The sequence below is a fragment of the Ictidomys tridecemlineatus genome, chromosome 7 (assembly GCF_052094955.1).
Source record: "Ictidomys tridecemlineatus isolate mIctTri1 chromosome 7, mIctTri1.hap1, whole genome shotgun sequence".
Lineage (NCBI taxonomy): Eukaryota > Metazoa > Chordata > Mammalia > Rodentia > Sciuridae > Ictidomys > Ictidomys tridecemlineatus.
Window position 1 is genome coordinate 157,286,830 of NC_135483.1, and position 22,050 is coordinate 157,308,879.

Sequence of the window (22,050 nt, forward strand, 5' to 3'; positions counted from 1 at the left end):
AGACCCAAAGAATTTAAGTAATTGGCTTGAGGTTACACACCAGTCAGACTGAGTCACAATTTGAATTTATGTTCCTAGGCTTCAGATCATGACCTCATTCTACATTTGCCTGTAGGCAGAAATATTTTGAAATCAAAGGACTGTAATATTTTGAGGGTGGGATGGAAGTTAGTCATCTCAGATATAGATTTGTGCTGTGTGATTGTAAATACCTTTTTAAAAGCCCCAGTTGGATATATGTACATGATGACATTCTATGGGTAGTCTAATGGGAAAGCCCCTGATATCTGATCAGAGTGAGATTAAGAACTGGAAGTTGCCAGTGAATGGAAAAAAGAAGATAACCGGAAGCACAAAACAGATTACAAATTCATTGTTTTATTGTTTTTCTCCTCACTTGGAATGTAAATTCTATGAGGATAGAATTTTGCCTGACACAGTGCATGTACCTGACACTTAACTCAGTAAATATTGTTACTACTCAAAAGAATGAGGAAATAGGGCTTAGTCAAAGGAAAAGAGTTTTGGATGAAAATGTCCTACATAAGAGGTTCATTAGAGAAGTGGGCACTGTGAGGTTGAAAACATTCATCTTCATGAATTCTTCCTTCTCCACTAGATTTGCTGATCCACACTGCAAGGCATGTTCACATTCAGGGGCATTTCTCTACATTCTTCTCGTTGCTTTTCTCTTCTTAAAGCTCTAGAAATATTGAAAAATGTTCTAGTAATGTGTTAGATCACATGGAAACTTAAAAACACAATTTAAAAAAACCAAAAAACCCAAAACAGTGTCTGGATTCCCAATCCCCATAGAATCTAATTTAAATAGCCAGAGGTGGGACCCATGGTAGTTCTTAAAATTCCCCTGGGTGATTTTATGGTGTATCTAGGATTGAGAACCAACTGTTAATTTGAAGAATTATTTTTGTTGAGGAAATTTGCTGAGAGATCTAAAGCTTAGTAGAAACGGAATGCAGTTCTTACTAGTGCAATTTCAGATGTTTGTGGGTGGGGAAGTCCCCAGAAATCTCCCCAGGCTAGATCTAGAATGCACTTGGAGGGAGGTGCTCAAGAAATGTTTGCAGAAGGGACAAGGAAATCCGGACCAACAGATGTCTCCTGCTCAGCGTGCCCCAAGGGATAGTCTCTATTCCAGGAGAAGGTGGGTTATGAAGACTGCTCAGATAACAGAACAGTCTGAGAAGCCAAAATTCAAGTTTCCAACTTGTGAGTCAAGGGAGGGAGGAGGTATGGGTGGGAGGGTGGCTGTGAATCCATATGTAGACGAAACACAAATATGTCTTGCATACACATTCTATTTTTTTCCAAAAGTGTACTGATAATATCATAGTGAATAAAGCACAAAGTTTTCTTTCTAAACATACAATTGAATTCACAGAAACCTTTTGTTATTCTAAGGTTTCTTGCTCATCAGATACCAAAATTTGTCATGTGGGAACTTGGACTATTTTTTTTCCTAAAATTGAAAATGGATTTTTATGTTTAAAAAGTGATATCATTTTCTTATCTAGACTGGAGGAAAGAAGTTTTAGAGGGGTCAGGGCATGCATTAAAGTGAGGAGGGTTAGTAAGGGAAGGTTCAATGAATAGCCAATATATTCTATTTATTTTGCACTAGAAGAAGCTGGAGGATGAGTCCTGAGTGCCTACGTTTAATGAAAAGAAAATTTCTTTATCCTGCCCTTCTCAAATGATGTAGCCAAATCAATTTTATTTTATTTATTTATTTTGATGTGGTGCTGAGGATCCAACTCAGTGCCTTACACATGCTAGGCAAGTGCTCTACTATTGACCCACATTTCCAGCCCTAACTCAATTTTGTATAAAAATAAAACGAGAGAATCCTAGGATCTTCTTTTGGACTTCTAGAGTAGGTATTTTTTCCACATGGTCCCTCCAACAAAAGAAGTCACAACTGTGACTCCTGTGAAGAGGGACAATACCTCCCTCTGTCATGATAATTAATAGTCAGAAGAGTCTTGTATTTTTTTTATCAGCTCCAAAGAAGCAATTGTAAAATGGTCAAGTAGCATCTCTGCCTAAAATAAATTAATATAATAGCTAAATGCTTATCTTTATAGTGACTCACTGCTTTTAGCTGACCTCTGGATCTGGTACACACAAGCAAATTGTACATGCTCAATCAAATCCTTAAGAAGAAAAATGACAATAACCAACCACTGTCTCTGATATTTATTATATATAAAAGTCATTTAGGAGATGTAAAGACCATGCATTCATGAAACTTAAAACTCAAGATTGCAAGCATCAACAGTGACATTCAGCTGCTCAGTTATGCCAGCAAAATGGTGAGTGCCCTTTAGTCTGAGATTTTAATTCTGATGTAAGCTCAAGACAGGAAAAGGCCACCATGATTTAGTGGTAGAATGAATACTTGACTTGAAGCCCATATGTCCTGGTTCTGAGTCCTTGCTCTGACATTTAAAACTTGTTGATCCTGAGCAAGTCACCTGACACAGAGTCTCAATTTCTTCACCTGTAAATAGGAAATAACAAGAATTTGTGCTATACTACTTTAGTAAGATGTGTGGTTCAAATGACATAAGAATTGTAAAAGTATTTTATAAATATAAATACCATGCAGTTATTTGCCATTAGCATTGCATTACTAATCAGTGATGGATCCAGTTAATATTTTGCTTCCTAGATCATAGTTTTCCTCTGAATTGTTTAGAATAACCTATAACTCTATCAACAGTGAATATTTATTGCATGGCTCAATAGTAATCATGTGACTTTAGGTAGTGATGGTAATTACAGCTCTATAGATATTCATAAAACACAAACAGGAGGAAAACAGACAAACACTTATCTGGGGTAGACAAGTCTACTGCTAATTTGAAAATATTGACCTCTTGGAAAAAATCAATAATAGTTTTGAAAAGTTATTGAAGAAATGGAGGTATTGGAGCTCTGGGAAGTAGTTACTGGAAGACCTGCACAAGCTATACATGAATAAGGACCAGAAGAGGCACTGTGTGAGAGCCATTAGGAACTGCCAAGTGTTGTACACTGTTAAATGTGTGGATGGAAGTTCCCTCTTGCTTCCTGGTAGAACACATGGCACAGAGATCAAAAATGTGATGAAAGGTAGGAGAAAATTACTCAGTGTCTCAGAACTGTAGCATCTTTGACTGCTTCCAGAACACACACAGTAGAAATTTCAGACATCATAAATAATTCTCACATCTTTTGTACTTGCTTTGCACTGCTCCATGAATGATGTCTTTTTGGTTTCATATTTGTTATTATTTGCATTTTAGTTTCTGGTACTCAGATCACAACTCTAAACACAGTCTTTGTCATTCTTGGGCTTCCTGAAATGCAATCATGAGCATGAAGTGTCAGATCCCAGTTCGCAGTTCAGTTCCCCAGGCACATCGCAATTTACTCTAACCACCAACATCACATATCCCCACACATCTGGGGAGGGCGATCATAGAGAGATACTCAAAGTGAGTTAATAATAAGTATCTAATTCTTGGCCTCCTGACAACCAAACCAAAAAGAAAAGTTAATCACATTCATCTGGCTCTGGAGCATTGTGTGTGGCTTTGAACTTCTTTTCCTCTCTAGCTAACTCCTCCAGCCCCTGAAATGTGCCTTGTCTGGGACCATTCAGTTGGCTGGATCCTGAAAAATAAGTGGGTCAGTAGGTAAACCTTGCAGGAAACTCAGTTTTATCTTTGTTGTTCAGGGTTTAACAGGGCACCTAAAAAGAAAAGAAGTAATTCATCGTGACTTTTCATCTGTGCTAAGTAGAGAGACAATAGACAGGCCTACCTCATGAGAGATGTTTTTTTCCTCAGTCAAGAGACATATGGCCTGTCTATAATTATCTATCTCTAAATCATAGTGAAGACTGAAGATAATTGTTAAAGGAATTAAAGTTCACTAGATGGGAGGAATTTAGGGAGGTGTGATCATGATTATATCGAGGCCTACGGAAACTCAGAGTGCGTGTGCACACTTCATTGACTTATCCATTGAGGAATGATGGGGCATCATGAAGCTTTCCCAGAAGTTTCTAAAGAGAAGACACTCAGAAGACATCTGAATCAGAAGACCTTCAGCTTTCAGGGGAATGACGTGGTGCTTTGAACAGAGGGCGTTTGTGCAGACATCCTGCAGAGGAACTGCTGGGCAGATTGGTGTCCATATGAATTCCTTTGGCAAGAGGCACTGAAAGTTCTGGATTCATGAAGTTAAAATCTGGTAACAAAGGAGTTTGATGAATCAGAGAAATGCAAACTTCAGCTGTGAATGTAAAGGATATATCTTATTAAAATTGAGTATTACTGTTGATTTATGATACTGCCAAAGTGTGGCTGAGTCAAAACATATCTCTACTGTCTCGGTTCAGGGCAAAATTCAGGTTAGGTAGGACAAAATTCTCTGGTAAGTAAGATAAATCAGAAGATTCCTGGCATTCATTTTTAAAATCATTACTTTCTCAGATTGACTTTGCATTTTTTAAATTCCTGAATCTCAGAATGAACTTATTTTAAAGTCATGACAATATTTTTAATATACAACATTAATTTTTAGAATTTAGATTTATGGCCTATTAACAGATTTCTTCCCCCAGACATATGCTACAGAGTGGTATAATAAACTTGATTATGTAGGAGTTTACTTAGAACAGAGTGAGTCATTTCCATCAGTGAAAGAGTTCCTGCTGTCCCTTTAGTCTTTAACTCCACTGAAGAAAAAAAAAAAGTCGTGCTAATATTTAGTCAGTCACTTAATATTTTATAATGAACACTGACAGCTTTTAAAGGAAATGGATCTAGCGGCATGCACACTGCTGTTTATTTTGTCATGGATTTTGGGTTTTTTTTTGTGCAGATTTTTCATGGTTCCCTTGTTCCATGGTTTTTAAACAGATTATTGTGATGCTACAAAATTTCTTTTAATGGAGAAAAATTGGCAGAAATGAGTGTCTAGCAAAAATGAGGGTGTATGCTATCTCTTACCCTGCACAAAAGTCAACTCAACATGGATCAAAGACCTAAGAATTAGACAAAAAACCCCTGAATCTAGTAGAAGAAAATGTAGGCCTGACACTCTAACATATTGGCACAGGAACTGGCTTCCTTAACAAGACTCCTAAAGAGCAAGAAATAAAATAAAAAATCAGTAAGTGGGATGGCATCAAATTAAAAAGCTTCTTCGCAGCAAAGGAAACCATTAAGAGCATGAAGAGAGAGCCTACAGCATGGGAGAAGATCCTTTCTACCTGCTCTTCAGATAAGGCATTAATATCCAAAATACACAAAGAACTCAAAAAATTAACACAAAAAAACAACCCCCCCCCCCCGCAAATAACCCAATCAATAAGTAGGCAAAAGAACTAAATAGACACTTATCAAAAGAAGAAATACAAATGTCAACAAATATATGAAAAAAGAGTTCCTGCTGTTCAACATCTCTAGCAATTAGGGAAATGCAAATTAAAACTACATTGAGATATCTTCTTCAGTCAGAATGGGAATTATCAAGAATACAAATAACAATAAATGTTAGCAAGAATGTGGGGAAAAGGGTATATTCATACATTGTTGGTGAGACTGCAAATTAGTTCAACCATTCTGGAAAGCAGTATGGAGATTCCTCAAAAAACTAGAAATAGAACAACCACATAACCCAGCTATCCTGCTCCTTGGTAAATATCCGAAAGATTTAAAATCAGCATACTACAGTGATGCAGCCATGTCAATGTTTATAGCATCACAATTCAAAATAGGCAAGTTATGAAACAAATCTAGGTGCTCTTCAACAGATGAATGGATAAAGAAAATGTGATATACATACAATGGACTATTAGTTATAAAGAATAACAACATTATGGCATTTGCTAGTAAATGGATGGAACTGGAGACTATCATGCTAAATAAAATAAGCCAGTCCCCCAAAGTCAAAGATAACATGTTTTCTCTGATATGTGGAAACTAATCCAAAATATGGGGACACACACACATACACACATAAAAAAGCAAACAAAACAAAACAGAAGAAATATCAGTGAAGTAGATGAAGAAGAATAAAAGGAAGGGAAGAAGGATGGAATAAGGAAAGATAGTGGAATGAATCTGTCCTAATTTTCCTGTGTACATATATGAACATACCCCAGTGACTCTTATAATCATGTACATCCACAAGACACTAATTATAAAAAACAACCTATAATAAATAGCTGAAATAACAGTAGATCTTTAGAAAGATCTGATACTGATATGTAGAAGCTAATTCAAGGCTGGGGTTGGGGGTGGGTGAAAAAATTTTAAAAAAGAGAAAGGAAGAAGAATGGGAAGAGAGAATTTCAGCAAAATAGAGGAAAGATCAGTAGAGTAGACAGAAGATTGAGGAAGAAGAAGAAGGAATGGGAAGAAGGAAGAAGAGTGGAATGAATCTGACTGAACTTCCATGTGTGCATGCATGGATGTGGCACGGTGGGTCCCGGCATCCAGAGGACACTAATAGAAATAGAAAAAAGTAAACTGTGAATGAATTGAAGGGGGATTGGTGGAGGGAGGAAGGGAAGCTGGGAGATGTGCTGGGAACTATATTTAAGCAAGTTTTCGTGATTATGTCAGGGTGTATCCTGGTGTTGTAATAACTTAAAAGAATAAATTAAAAAAATAGAGGTATGTTCCCAAATAAAGAATATTTTTAAAGTTCTGGAGACTAAAGGACCATTTTCTGTTCAGCTATACTGTTGCCATTTGTTTGCTATAGATCTTTCTCTTTGTTCTACTCTCACTTGTCACACCCTCATTAGCAGTAACATCTCACATGCATCAAAACTAGAGTTGACCTAGATCTTTCTTTCTCTCTTCCTCTCTCTCCCTCCCCTTCCCAGCCCTTCCTTCCCCTCCCTCCCTTTCTTTCTCCCTCCCACCCTCCTTCCTTCCTTCCTTCCTTCCTTCCTTCCTTCCTTCCTTCCTTCCTTCCTTCCTTCCTTCCTTCCTTCCTTTCTTCCTTCCTTCCTCAGTGCTGGGAATCTAACTCAGGCCTCATTCATTCCAGGTAAATGCTCTATCACTGAGCCACACCCCCAGCCCCATAGATCTAGGGCTTTTAGCTTCTGTCAAATTTAAAGGAAATCCAAATAAATTATAAAACATCTTTAAAATTCCTGTATGCTTTTGGTGGAGTCTTGTGAAGTGATGGCAAAGGGAAATACTGTGCATGACACATGGCACTCTCATGACTGCAGGGTACAATGCCCCTCAATAACTCTATTCTTTTCCCCAGTCAACCTAAATCCCACCTTGTCCATGTGGGCCAGCTCCCCTGCCCTCCCCTGCCTTCTCCTCTAACTTGCTACATCTATTCCATTTCTCTGTGTGCAGCTCTCTGGCCTCTTGGCTCCTTTCTCTTTGCCAAGTGTGCCACCACAGCATAAGGAAGGCCCTGGAAGTGAGCAGCCACCAAGCCATCTCCTGAAACTGGCAGAGAAAGATGGCAAGTATGTAAATATTTTTAGCTCTGTCAAATAGACTCAGACACAATCTAATACAGATTTAGAAAGACCAGGCGTAAGAATTGGCGCCTCCCCACTTCTCTTCCGTTTCTAACACTTCTTCCTCAACACTTCTTGTTCTGTGTGCTTTGCAGTTTGCAGTTTCCTTGGAGGAAGTAAGGAGAGATGCTGAAGTCTTCTTCAGGAGGTGGGGTCCTGACTGTCTCTTCAGAGAGTGGGAGACTCAGCCTGACTCTTTGGTGGTGCATGGGCACAGAAGCAAACTGACACCTGCAGTTCTAAATAGACACCTACTTTTGGGTGTGTAGGTCCACGCCATGTTGGCAAGGAATAAGACAATGGGGCAGTGAACATGCACATTTATTTTGGGAGAGGAAAGAGGAATTAGTTAAAATGAAGAATGGGAGACATTAGAACAAAACTGGAGAGAGTGTCACAATTGAAGAGAAGAACCAGCAGAGACTGAGGTGCAAGAGACAAAACATTCCAGAGGGAGGAATGGGCAATGGAATCAGCCACATATGAAGAAGGTCTTCAAGACTCATAGCACTTTGTATTTTTTTTCCTCTTAAACATCTTTTACCACATAAGTTTTATGGTTATAAATTGTGAATACAACATCTCTTCTGGTCTCTTTGGGGTTTGGGACCTGGGTTTGGTTTGCCCTTGTTGTAGGAAATGGGTAAGCCTTGAGCACTCCCAGACATCTGCTAGTTGTTACACAGTGCTCAGACTCAAGGTCATTGGGTAGTCTAGAATGTGTGCAAGGAGGTGAGAGAGCCATGACAAGTGCATAGAGTCTGGAAATTTTGATGATAAGTCAAGCTGCAATTTTGTGGTCTTGCCATTTTCTAAGAAGAATTCGTTAACATAAAAAAGTGTTATAATTTGATTATCATCTTTTTACCTTTTTTTTTTACCATCACTAAGGCAATGGCCATATACTATAATCTAAGTACTGTAAAAATGATTAATCAGTAAATAAATAAAAGCTATGTTCATTGAAGAAAAATTAGAAAATGCAGATGAGCAAAAATGACACCTTTTTTAAAAATAAGTTGTTATAACATGAATATCTTTCCACATCACTAGATTTCACAGAGGTATCAGCAAATATGGTTTGAGAACAAGCTATTTTGGATTAAATTTATACTGTGAATAATTTATTCTGTGACTTAGTTTCACTAGTTAGGAAAAGACCAAATTCTTCCTTAGGACTTACATAATCACGAAACACCCAGCTCTTTGCCACAGAGCCCAGGACAGAAAAAGCCATTTGGAAGGCAGGAGGAAGGTATGGCTTCTTTTAATAGCATTGTTGCAATAGTTTACAAAGGAATTTAGTAATGACTAATGAATTAATATTTATAAAGCGTTTCATAAAACATTCAATTTTAAACTCTATGCTATATTATCTATAAGTATTAGTTTAGGTCATGATTTTGCCTTTTATTTTCAACAAAAAAGAAAGAAAAAAAACATCCTTCAAGATAGAAAAGCATCTAATGTATTTTCTAGTTCTCAGTTTTGAGCTTGTATTTTACTGAAAAAAAAATAAGGTATTCTAGAAAATGATTTAATGTCAGAATTACAATACCCAACTTATTATTCACAGCATAATTTTTTATTAAATGCGTTTCAATCCCATTATCATTTTTAAACTACTTAGCTCCAATCAAAATGAAAATGTCCATTTCTTCATCTTTATTCATGCCTTTCACATTTCAGTGCCCTAGAAAGAGGCTTTCTCCACTTTCAAATGAAAAATTCTGGGTTGCTCACTTTATCTGAAAGCTAGACGGATGTAACTGAGATGAATGATGGAAAGCTCCCGGCAGCAACCCCTTGCTTCCTGCAATATGGTGTCTCTCATTACTGCTCTCATCAAAGCTGTCTGGTTCTCTTGTCTGTGTTATGTACTCTCCTCAACTTTTTTGGTGGTCTGGGTGGGTCAATCACTCGAGCCTTGAGAACAAGATTTTCCTTGTGCATCAAATTGAGAAAGTTTTCTCCAAAAGTATACCTAGGCTGAAAATGAAGTTCTTCAAAAGTTAGCAAAGAGACATTGTCCTTCTAGTGAATGTCAATGAAAATACAGCCACTTAAATGTTTATTTAATAGGCTCTGGAAGACTGTACAAATATGTGGCTTGAAAATGCATTTCTTCCTCAAATCATGACTCCTAGAACTTTATTGGTTTAGTTAGCTTTTGTGCTGCTATGACTAAAGGACCTGACCAGAACAACTGCAGACAGGAAAAGTTTACTTGGGGTCGGGGGTGATGGTTTCAGAGATCTTAGTCCATAGAACGCTGGCCTCATTCCTCAGGGCTGGTGGTAAGGCTGAACCTCACCGTAGTAGAGCGTGGCAGAGGGAAGCAGCTCACATGGTGATCAGAAAGCAGAGAAAGAGACTCCACTGGCCAGATACAAAATATATTCCCCAAAGCCACATCCCCAATTCCTACCTCCTCCAGCCACACCCGGGCATTTTAGTTATCACTCAGTTAATCCCGATCACGGGATTAATTCACTGATTGGTTTAAGACTCTCACAACCCAATCATTTCTCCCTGAACCTTCTTGCATTGTCTCACATGTGAGCTTTTGGGGGACACCTCACATCCAAACCATCATATTTATTTTCAAATAATGTGAAAATGGAAGGAGACCCTCATTGTTATACAAAATTACATATAAGAGGAAGTGAGGGGAAAGGGAAAAAAAACAAGGGGGAGAAATGAATTACAGTACATGGGGTAGAGAGAGAAGATGGGAGGGGAGGGGAGGGGAGCGGGGATAGTAGAGGATAGGAAAGGCAACAGATCACAAAAGACACTAGTATGGCAATACGTAAAAAAGTGGATGTGTAACCGATGTGATTCTGCAATCTGTATATGGGGTAAAAATGGGAGTTCATAACCCACTTGAATCAAATGTATGAAATATGATATGTCAAGAACTATGTAATGTTTTGAACAACTAATAATAAAAATTTTTAAAAAGTCTTAGAAGGAAACATAAAAGGTTGGGTATTAAGAGGTCTGGGTTATTAAAAAAAACCATGTGCATGTGCATGTGCATGTGCACATAGACACACACAGACACACTCACACATTCCCAGATGAGATGTGTATGTTCCAGAAGGACTGTCCTTTAACAGAGGTTTTATTTTATTGTCTTACTTGGCATAACAGAAAAATCAACACCCTATTTTATAGATGCCATCTGCTTTTGGTTGACCTTAATTTTCTGGATGACAGTTTTCCTCAAATATTTTGTCATGACTAAATTTCATTTAGCAAGAACATTTAAGTTAGTTTGTGAATAAGAAATCAGATGCTCTGAACCCAAACATAGAATTGCATTGCAATAATGCTTAATGTATTTTATATTTTTACAAACTGATTTGTAATTGTGGTAGTACTCCCAGGCTAAACCCATTGTTAGTTTGGCAATTTAAAGGATAGTAATATACATGGCTGTATTTACTTTAATTCCATTTAATCCTGATATTTCATAAAACAATGGAATGAAATTTATTATAAAGATTAATTGTGGTTCATTAATAATGAAAAAACTGATTACACATTTAAAAAATAAAACTTAAAACTCACATTTATGATAATTGACTTGCGTTTCAGTTGGCAGGCTTTATTTCATTTTTTGACAAAAATCAGTATTTCCCAAATTGGTCTGATTGGTCTGGAATGCTTGTTAAAAATGCACATTCCCAATTCTTCTATTCTAATATGGTGAGCCTGAGGTCCAGGTTTAATAATGCCTCCAAGTGGTTCTTAGGGCCTGGCAGGAGTGGAAAACACTACAACAGAGCTGATTCTCAGACCCTAGGATACATTCAAATAGTCATATTGGGAGTTTTCACATAAAGTCAGTGCCCAGGCCTCCACAATGACCAATTAATACAGACTCCTTGGGACCCAAGCATTGGAATAGTAAAGTAGACTTCCACCTCATTAAACTACATTATCTTACATTAGACACTGATGATAAATAGATTTGATGATGATGTGAAAGTCTCTGAAAAGGTTAGCTGGAATTCCAAGAAACCTAGAATGTCAACTCTGCAACATCAAAAAACATCTCATTATGTCTGTCCCTTAGCCCTAGGTGCAAAGATTTCTACCTCTATTATGAATGCATAATAACTATTGAGTTAAGTAAACAGTTCCTACTGCCTGAAGTTTTAATTGTCTTCAAATGTGGAGTACCTGCTGCAAGTGAATGTCAACTGGACATGAAATACAGTCTGGCAATGGTGAAAATTAACACGTGAAGGTGAGAGATGAGAGAGATAACCAGGTGGCTTGCTGTATGTGTTCCTGAGTCCCTGGTGTGGTTGATGGTCACTCAGCTACCTTGGTAGCGGGGATAGAGACGTGGTGTCAAAGCAACACATGAACACCAGGAGCTGGTGAGAACTGGCAGGTGACAACCTTAGTTGGCCTCCAAGCAAGCTCGTTTGTTTTTGGAATGCATACAGCTGTTATAGGGTTCAGGTAGGGTGTGCCCGCCAATCACACATAGCACCTTAGCATCTATAAGCCAATCATCTTATGTCTAATGTAACCGCACTATGAGGAAGCACTAAATATTGCTGTTGTGATGGAAGGCAGTCAAGAAGGGTCTTTGTCCCTAAGGGAGGCAGGCTATGAGTTGGGGGGTTACATGCCCTGAAGCACTTGACTCTCAGTTTCCTGACCTGGTAGTCTGGTTGCTTGGCAACGCTGACCACAAGTGCTGAGGATGTGGTTTCACAGACACTCTCTAGGGCAGAGCACTCCATCCTGCAGGTGTTCCTGTACGAGCTCCTAGCACTCTGAGCTGCTTGTAGCCACTAGCTGTGAACTGAAAGTTATTCCAACAGCCTACTCCTTTCCCAACAAGCCCAGAGTGGATGACCATGTCAGCAGCCATCACTGAGTGACTTTGATCGGCAACACATGCAGTAGTTACCTTGATGATTGTCCATTTCAGCCCCTGGGGTTGGCATATGTAGTAGCCAGACAATGAGAAACAGGATAGAAGAATCCCGGACCTCCACCTCCCACCTATCCATTCTGCACCTGGTCCTTGTCAAAACACAAACTGCTTTGAGTTAATCTTGGCTCAACTCCTCCTGCCCTCATCTACTTCCCCTCCTGTTTGTCAACCATAGCCAGTGTGAATTTGGCGCTCTGAGACTGTCATTTTGTTGTGTGGCTACAGTAGTAACAAATATGATGCCAACTACACAGTTGTGGCCAACTAAATACTTTGAAATAATAAATATAATAGACAAAGGAGATGACCAGGAACATACCACCCTTTGAGAGGTAGGAAAAGAGAGTGTATATAGAAGATAGGGAAATGGCAGAAACGTTTGAGGTAGTTTTCATTTCTGCTTTTTTATAGAATGGTCAGATGTGATCACTTGGCTAGAACAATTCTCAGCTGTGAGAGGAGATTGGACAGCCAACTAGGACAGGCGAAGAAGTAATTAAAGAGTACCTGGAATGTCTGGGTATAGTCAAACCTGCAGAACCAGATGACTGGCAGTGTAATGCAGTGGAAAGAGAATTGGATGAATATTCAGAAGGCACAGCCTCTATAGTCAGCTCAGTTTATTACTATGTGGAGTGACTTTGGGCAAAGACGACCCCTGAACCTTGCCCTCCATACTCTATTGCAGGTGTGAAGGGCAATGTTCAGAGGCCTTCTTTGCCCAAGGTTACTCAATTAGTAAGTCATTTACCTACTTTACATGATTGTTGTATAGAGTAAATGAAATTAACCATAAAGTTCTATTTGAATCTAGAGTTTATTTAACAATCATAGTTGCTGTCTTTGCTTCTGAGAAATCATGAAGGACAGTTCTTTGCAAATAGCAAGAAGTGTATTAGCTTACACTGATACCTAGGAAACCAGAGTAAGAAATCATTAAGCACTTAATTCACAACAATGTAAAAGAACCAAGAAGTTGGGAAGCAAATATGGCTTTCAGATCAAGTGGTGCCTTACTGATTTTTATTATCCACTATAATTGATGAACAACTCCCAAAGAGAGGGAAAGAATAGGTAGAATCCTGCATGATTGTTAAGCTATCAATATAAGCTGAACTGTTCAAAACTCCCAGTACCATCTATTTATTTTTGGCATAATATGTGTGATTATCATTCATTAACTGGTAATATACTATATTGTGTTCTGTGTATTACAGAATGATAATGGGATAAGCAATCAGCTCAAGGATTTCATAAAAGGTTGATCAATTTACCAGGATTTCATAAAAGATTTCTTGAATACATTATAGACTCTGAAACAGTGGTATTCAGGCTATTTGTAATCAATTTCCTCTGACTGGTAGAATTGGAATCATTTGTGTCATTTATAGAATGCCAAAGTGCAATAGAAGGAGAAGAAATCTTCTATGTCTGGCAATTATCCATAGGCCCTGCTGATCCGAGAGCAGTATTTCTCTAAAGCAGAATAGCAGAATCATCTAAAGAACTGTTAAAATACACAAACACAAAACCCCTTTGCAGACTTTCTGAATGGAAGCTCTGGGGTGGAGCTTAGAATGTGAATTTATCAAATATTTAATCAAGATATTTATCAAATATCTTGGAGATTCTAATGCTTATTGAATTTTGAGATCTGCAGAGAATAATTGTATTATTCATTATGTGATAAACACTATAAATATGGATCAAAGAGTTGGAATATCAATAAACTCTCAGAAGAACCTAAATATGAGAGTATATTTACATTCCAGAACATTGAAAGACAAATCAGTGATTTTGAAAAATTTGCAAACGAGTCATTTATAGAGAGAATGAATTTCAGTAGTGAGAGTAGAAAACATGATTGGAAACCAAACTCTGTCTTGTCTGTCATTACTAGCCATCCCCTTGATGTATCTCTTAATGGGGACTTTTCAGGTCAGTTCTTCAGAGGATCTTCACTCCTTCAGAGGATTTTCCCCTTCACCAGGTAAAGAATGCTGTTAATAGGTGAGTGAACTGAGTTGCTGACCTCCCTGAATTCAGTAGTTCCCAATCTTGAATCCACATTAGCATCTTCTGGAACAATTTTTAAAACTACTGATTCCTTGGCATATCCCAAAACATTTTCATCAGTGTTTCTTCAGGTGGGGCCTTGGCATTGGTGTTTTTTAAATGCTTCAAGTAATTCTAGGTTTGAGAAACAGAATTGAGAACCCTTGTATAGATAAATGAAGGTTAGATTCAGGAAATGGGGAGAAAAGAAAGAGATGAACATGCTTTCTCACTCAATTATACCTCGATACAAAAATAAAATAGAAATTTTAAATAAGCATTAAACAATGCTTGAATTAATAATGTAACTAAACACATTTTGGCAACCATATTGACTTTATCTTTGAAATACTCAGACATACCCCTGGCTGTTCCTTTTGAAGCTTCATTGATTTTGCCAAATTAAAGGTTTTCATCCAGAATTTCAAAAGTCCCAGAGCTGCCCTTCCTCTTTCTTTTTTTTTTTTTTTTTTGAATTTTTAATATTTATTTTTTAGTTTTCGGCGGACACAACATCTTTGTTGGTATGTGGTGCTGAGGATCGAACCCGGGCCGCACTGCACGCCAGGCGAGCGCGCTACCGCTTGAGCCACATCCCCAGCCCCTGCCCTTCCTCTTTCTGTGTTGTTTATTCTGTCTCCATGACACGTGAAATGTGAATGTGTTTTCTGGAGGTCAACTCATGTTCTGTCAACCTATCAGAAGAATTTTATGCATTAGCCACCAGTTTTGTCTTTTTCATGCTTGAGATTGGGATTTGGTTCTTGAAGGAGCTGGCAGGTCACATTGGAAAGTTGTGTAATCCCTAGTTTGGCTATAACTATATCTGCAGCAAAGTTGATTTTGTTTCCTCATTACTGATTGATTGACTTGGTCATTTGACCATTCAACAAAATTAGATTAAACATCTGATATATCCCCGGTGTCTCACTTGACACTGAGTACATTCAGTATATTGAGATATTATTCCTAATCCTTTTCTGGTAAGACCTCATTCTTATATCTTCCTTTTTTCCCTTTACTCTTCTTTTCACTTCCTTTTTTCCATCCCTACAGAGACTTGCCTCTAAAATTTGTGGGATATGGAGAAAGAATATAAACGAAGGCCTACTTACTGTACAAGTATTTTAAAGTTTAAAACAAGCTTAAAAACTTTTACATAAAGTATGTCCTATCCTCCTACCTTGAAACATATACTCTTATAATGAGCTAGAAGATATGTTCAAATTTAGAATTCTCAAGTTCCTCAGAATTTTGAGCTAGAAAGTGGTGGTCCCTAAACCCAGCCTGGCTCCTCCAGCCCTTGGAGGGGTGTCACAAACATGGAGAGGGGGTTGCAGGTCCAATCTCTGCCCATAACCACCGCTCCACCCCTGTCAAATAGCTGCCCTTTTGGATCCCTGGAAGTGTACCCACCAGTTGCTAGCCCTTGGGAAGGGAAACTGGGGAGGAAGATTGTACAGGCTTTAGAAGTGGTAAGGAAGTCTAAGGTGCTTCACTCCAGAGCATGGACAATGTGGGATATGGGGTGCATATTTATAGTAAAAATGTCCCCTAGGTTCCAAGAAGAGGTATGCAGCTTTAGAGGAGTCAGAATGGGACCAATTTTAAAATGTAGCATTTTCTACAGTTGGGTCCCTTTTACTTGAGCCTAAAGATGTTTCAACTTGCACACTTGTTTTGCTAGTTCAGTATTTATTGAGCACCAAGTAAATGGAAGGCATAGTAGATACTATGTGTATTAGTGTGAAGAAGGAGGGGAATGAAAGAAGAATGAAGAAAACTTGTTTTTCCTTTTCTCATTGTACTTGGGTTCTCTATTATTATCCTTGAAGACTTGTACAACATCTTGGACCATGCTCCCTTGAAGATTTCTATGTCTAATGTTTGTCATGAACATGGTTGAAAAAGGGGGAGACAAATAACTTTTTCTAAGACTTTACTGACACTATTGACCAAGTTTAAGGCTGAGGGTGGAATGTGCTGGGTGAGATTTAAACTGTGTGTGGCACGTTGCTCATGTTTTTTGTGAGTAAGAGTTAGGCTTTATCCTTGAGATATAATTTCTAATTGGGGATTCTTTTGCATCCATTTCAGACTCTGCTGTAATAAAAACAAATAAATTCATGTATGTCAAAGTCTAATTTTGTTTTACCTTTTCCTTGATGATGAGTACAGGGAGTTCAGAGGCAGTTAAAACTGTTGACTTCTGGTTCCAATAATAAATACACAAATGCATGCTAAAATAGAAATTCAATTTGAAATAATTCTGGTGAAATTGCATAGAGAAGGTTAGCTTAAACTGGTGTACTGTCTACCTGTCTGTTTGTGTTTGGTGTGGTGTGGAAAGTGGAGAATCAAACTAAGAACTGTAACTCAAATTGCTTTGGACATACGGGCACTTTCTAAATAACTTGGGCTTTTGCTAGGCTCTTGGGGGAGCTATTAGGATTACATTGTGCTTGTTGAAGTGGAGGATACCTGGTAATAACCCCTCTAGGTAAACCTGCACTTGGAAAAGATAATTGAGGAAAAAATACTAGGAGTACTCCACGAAGAAGTGTACTTTAAGAATAAGGAAAGGGAGTTGGCAGTGAAAATCCTTGAAAAATATGCTATGGGATTTTGAGAGAGAAAAAGCAAGAAGGAAGTGGCCTTTTGGAAACCAAATCTTAGTGTAAATTGGATAGGAGATCTCTGGGACTGTGCTGCTTGATTTCTTAACCTGAGTAAATGTAATGGAAAACTTTCTGGATATTTGTTGTTGAATAATTTAGTTTATCCTGCTGATTGAAAAATATCTAAACCAACATCAAATTGACTTTAAATTGTTTCCATATTAAGACCAATGAGAATAATTTTTCAGTTTTTTGTGGCTTCCTTTAAATACATCTCAGCTCTTTCCAAAATATAGCTCCTTTGGCAACTGAATAAGGTAGTTTGATTAAAATGATTAACATTAAAATAATCAAGATAGTAAAAAAAAAGTCATGAGTTCCATAAAAAGCCTAGTCATATAGTCCTATCCTTGAAATCATTAGCTAATGTTCTGTTGATCAAATAATAAATACACAAGTGGATTAACCAAACATAAATGCAAACTCATCTAAATTTAATTTAATTTAGATAAAATTCACATATGTTTTAATATTGAAATTTAATGATGCAATTGTTTTAGGAGCAAAGCAGGAATTTTGAGTAAATATAATTAATTAATTATAAGTTCCTAAGAAGTTGTCTCCAGGTAGCTTTTATTCTTTACTTTTGGTTTTTGATGAAATCTTTGTCTTTCTCTTCTCTCTCTCTCTCTTTCTTTAAACAAAGAAAAATCTGATAAAATAATCTAATCAGGTAATAAATCATATAAAAAAATCACTCCAGAATTCATATTCCACTCCCTGAATCTTCTTTTCCTGCAGCTCAGAGTGGGAGTGTTTTGAAGGTAACTATCGAAGAGTTTAGAAGCACAGATTTGTGAAGATAACTGACCATGTTTCCTCTGAGTCTCTACCTCAAAAATTCAAGTTTTCTAATTCTACTTTAATGATAACATTTACTATCCCTACTCTGAAGCACAATTAAATTTCATAATAGAGGACACATATACTATATGACCAGGATTACAAATTACACAGAATTAGAAAATCAATGTGTAAAGGAGAGGGAAAACCCATCAATAGCTTAGGTTGGTACCATTGCAGTAGTAATGCTGAAGCAAGAAAGCTTATTATTCTTTTCCAATTAGGTGACTTTGTGAATCTAGGCCTGCACCTACATTTGGTCAATAAAATGAGCATTTTAGTTAAAGCTTTTGGGAGGATACATGTGCATGGAAATAACATTTACAAAAAAAAAAAAGTGGAAGTAATTTTTTTTAATGACAAACTAATTATTTTGTGTCATTTCATTCAGAATGCCTATACTTACATAAGATTGTATCATACCGGAAAGACAATTTATATGTTCGTTGAAAAGTATGCACTTGGGAGTTGGAATAGTTATCACATTCTATCTGCTGCTGAAACCCACTTAAAAGTTCAATTGACTTAAGAAGTTGTTTCATATTTAATTAGATCATCAAGGAGCTGGCAACTATAATGCAATACTTTCCAGACTTACCTAGTAAAGTGCTAGAATAGCTAATGAAAGTGAATACCACCCCCTGCTCTCCTAGCTTTGATCCCTATATCACGAACCCAGTATGGGAGCAAAGGCAAAATTGGCATACCTATGTACACTTCATTTTGTATCATTACAATTCACTTAAAATTTACATTTTATCTAATAATATGCACGCAGCTCTTTTGATGTTAATAATATATTGTAACTTGACATACAGTAGTAGTATTTAAAACATGTACTATGTTTACCCTGGTGCTTCTGGTATCTCCAGAATCATCACCTTAAATCCACCTGAGGATACTCATATCACAATTGGAGAATCATTGTCCTGAAGGGTAGTTCCATTAAGCCTATTGTAAAATGCCCTTCTTAACCTCAGGGGTGGTGCTATCCTGGGAAATAATTTTCCAGAAGCACTTGGTGATGTAGAGGATACAAGGAGCCATTTATCTTCAGGATCATCCTTTTCAACACTTGTCACCAAGGTTCTTCTGATTACATCATTTTTTTCTGCTCTAGTCTCAAAACTTTAAAATTACTCAACTACAAGTTTATGACTGCTTCAGGGAGAGAAGACTCTAGAAATTGACCTTGCTTTACTGTCTTAATAATTTTTTCTCTTCAACAACAATAACAAAAAATTATTAAGTTTTTTTTTTTTATTATTTCTAGGGCACACTCCTAGGGAAGCAAAGAAGTCTAAAGCATGATTTCTGTTCTTAACCTAGGTAATATAGTAGGGAAAATCGACCATAAACATGGAAAAATGAAGATTTTTTTAAAAGGTAGCATACATGAATGGCACATTTCATTTATAATTTAAGTCAACAAATGCATTCTCAATGCCTGCTCTTGGTTAGGCCCTGGGCAAAGCTACAGGGGAGATCTAAAGGAAATACGATAGTCTTACACATGAACATAATCAAATATGACAAAATCAATTTGGTAATTGTGTAGTAGGAGCTGCTGTGGAAGCACAAGAGGGTGTGGCTAGCTAGTTCTTTGGGAGAGTATGTGGAAGTGAAGAGGTTTTCTCCATTTTGCTGGGTACATTTCTATTTGGGCATTATTTCCTTTATTTTTCAGCCTCACAGTCCATGACAGGAATAATTCTCTCAGCAATTGCTTGGGATGCTGTGCTTTCTTTGGGTAGATTCACCTTGTTGCCTTCATTGCTCTAAGGACTGGACTGTGGAATGACAACATGACTGGTGGAAATCCTTGAACTCCCAATCCTCTCCTTTAGTCATCAGTGCTGCTGAAGTACTTTACACATCTCACATGCTCTCTTGTCCCTTCAATAGCAACTAATACAGACTTTTATTATTTTCTCAGTCCAGCTTCCACTGTCTGTCATCAGATAACGTTTGCTTCCTTCATAAAGAAAATTGAGGAAGCATTATTGTGCAACACCATGGTCTTCATTCTGAATTTTAGACATGCTTTCTTCCACCTTGGAACCTTTGGACCAATTATCTTCTTTACCTGTCCCACTGTTTTCTCAGGTGTCTGCATGGTCATCTCTCTCTTCTTTTATATATTGTCACCTTTTTCAATAAGTTCTACCTCATTTAAAATTTTATTCTACTCCCTCCACACAGTCCATTCCCCTTATCCTGTGGCAAACATCAGTATCTAATGAGCTTTATAACTTGTTTATGTGTATTTTACATCTGTTGTTCTTTGCTGACAAACAGGTGTCAGTAAGATCAAAATCTTTGCTTAATTTACTGGTGTAACTGCAAGATCCTAGGGAAATATCACACCTATTGTAAATTGCTCAATAAACATTTGTTGAATTCATGTTACACTCCTGCTCATTTAAGCATCTTTTTCCCCCTACCTAATTAAAGGGAGCTCTCTCTTCTTGCTAAAAATAATTCCTCTTTGTTTTTCTTCTAGAACAGATTCCTTCTGATCTTCATGGATCCAGATCAGCCAATTGTCCAATCTCTTCATCCCTCTAACACTTTTCCATCAGCATGGACATATATTTCTGTTTCTCATTAAACAGTTTAGATCCAGATTAGCTCTCCACTGTGGCCACAGTACAATTAAATTCCTTGAATAGAGAGTCCTGTTTGATCATCAAAATAAATTGTTTCCATGAAAATTTTCAACAGCTTTCTATCGAACCAGTTCCTCCTCAGGGGTCCTGTATCATGTCCAGTTCCCTCTATCATGTACTCACTCTGTCTTACCCACTGGACTTTTTTTCCCCCTTATATATTCATTTTTTGTTATTTATGCCAAAAAATATTTTTTTACTATTAATGTGCATAGACACTGTTGCAGGTCCTGAAGATTTATTGGTAAATGGACACAAAAGTTGTCCTTCATGGAGTTTATAGCCATATGAAAGAAGTATAAATTAGGCCAAGAATCCAATGCACAATTGTATTGTGTAGAGCTTTTGGCATTGTTTTGAAGAAGACTTAGATGGTGCTGTGAGAACATTTAATAAGAGAATTGGGCCTAGACAAGAAACATGGAGAAGCTATATCTGCAAATTGGATGGGAGGACTGAGAAGCAAAGCAGAGCAGGAGCAAGCTTATCCAAGAGGAGAGCATGATAGGATGAAATTGGATATTTAATAAAAGTCCTGAGGTTTCAGGGACAAGAAAGGGTCTGATAATGGGAAAAAACTGGAGTGGCTGGAATCCAAGAAAGCAAGGAGAAGTACAGAAACAAGTCAAGTGCAAACGTCAGGGGCCACGTGACAGTGATTTCAGGTGAAGAGTTTGGGTCTTTGGCTTTAAGACCATACGTAAGTCTTTATGATGGAGGCTGTGTCTTTCTATCTTTCTCCAAAGCACAAGGCAAGAGTTATCACAGAAGTTCATGAAATTCTTATGAAGTGAAGGAAAAATGAACTAAATCTTAAAGACTACATCTGATTGGCTGTGAAGAAGAGGTGGAGGATATCTCTTCACCAAAAAATCCATATTTAAGGAAATATACAGATGAGAAGAAAAAAAAAGCATATATATATATATATATATATATATATATATATATATATATATATATATATATATATTGGAAACAGGGCAAAGGGTTCGATGAGATTGCATGGGGTGGGGGTGTGAAAAGAAGGAGAAATGATGAGGGGCTGAGGGGCTGCTGGAAGAAATGTTACCAGAGTTCATAGGATGGTGAGATCACTGAGAACCAGAGCAGACGGGGAAAGCATTTCAGAACTGTAGGATTTTGTAGATTAGATGAAGATCTATATTTTGTTTGAAAGAACAGTTCGATTTTAGACAAGTGGAGAGATATGGGAAAGCATTTTCGACATGGGAAATGAAATGAATTATGACTTGGAGGCCAGAATATACT

At 37.4% G+C, this 22,050-nt stretch overlaps 1 long non-coding RNA gene across 1 annotated transcript in view; it reads right to left on the bottom strand.

Annotated features, from left to right (window-relative positions):
- Positions 1-358: 358 nt before the first annotated feature.
- LOC144365591 (uncharacterized) overlaps positions 359-22,050 on the bottom strand; it is a 154,375-nt gene continuing 132,683 nt past the window's right edge. The window contains exon 3 of the long non-coding RNA XR_013424213.1: positions 359-703. This is a non-coding gene — a long non-coding RNA (uncharacterized LOC144365591). The remainder of the gene's footprint in view (positions 704-22,050) is intronic.